Genomic DNA, 810 nt, shown 5'->3' on the forward strand with positions numbered 1-810 from the left:
AGGTCCCGGGGCTATCACAGGGTGCTGGCAGGGATGCGCTCCGGGGGGTGCGGGACCCCCCCCGCACTGCAAGAGGGGATCTGGGGGGGAGAGAGCCCCGGCTGCAGCCCCAGGGCAGGCGGGCGCCCGGGCTGCAGCCCCCAGGGAGGGCACCCGCTCCGCACCCCAGGGGCTGTGGGACGGGGACGGTCCCACGTGAGCCCCGGGTGGCCCCGGAGCGCTGTGGGTGGCCGTGGAGCAGTGGGTGCCTGTGTCCCACTCGGGGCAGGGCTGCCAGGGCTTCCCCCGGCGCCGCCCCCAGGGGATTTCCGGGGGCTGGGGGGGGGGGCCCCCGCCCCCCCCCGTTATCCCACCCAGGACCCATCACCGTTATCCCAGCAATGAGTTTGTCCGGCCTCAGCAGGAGCTCAGCCAAGGAGCGCTGGGGGAAGGGGCTGGCGACGTGGCCAGGCCACCCCACGCTGGGTCCCCACGCAGAGGGGGACGTGTCGCGTCCCCACGGCCATGCGAAGGGGGCTGTGCCGTGTCCCCAACGCTGTCACCCCACGGGAAGGGGACCACAGCGCGTCCCCTGTGCCGTGTCCTCCACAGCACGTCCCCACGCGAAGGGGGGGGGGGGGTGTTGTCACGGTGTGGCACACACAGAAGGGGCCCCTCCCACGTCCCCACACCACGTCCCCGTGCAGAGGGGGCCATGCCGTGTCCCCATGCCACGACCCGGGGGAAGGCAGCCGCGCCGTGTCCCCCGTGCCGTGTCCCAGCGCGGGGGCTGTGCTGTGTCCCTATGCCGTGTGCCCACCCCACGTCCCC

Source organism: Aptenodytes forsteri, unplaced genomic scaffold, assembly GCF_000699145.1.
Source record: "Aptenodytes forsteri isolate BGI_AS27 unplaced genomic scaffold, ASM69914v1 Scaffold14, whole genome shotgun sequence".
In the NCBI taxonomy this organism is placed as follows: Eukaryota; Metazoa; Chordata; class Aves; order Sphenisciformes; family Spheniscidae; genus Aptenodytes; species Aptenodytes forsteri.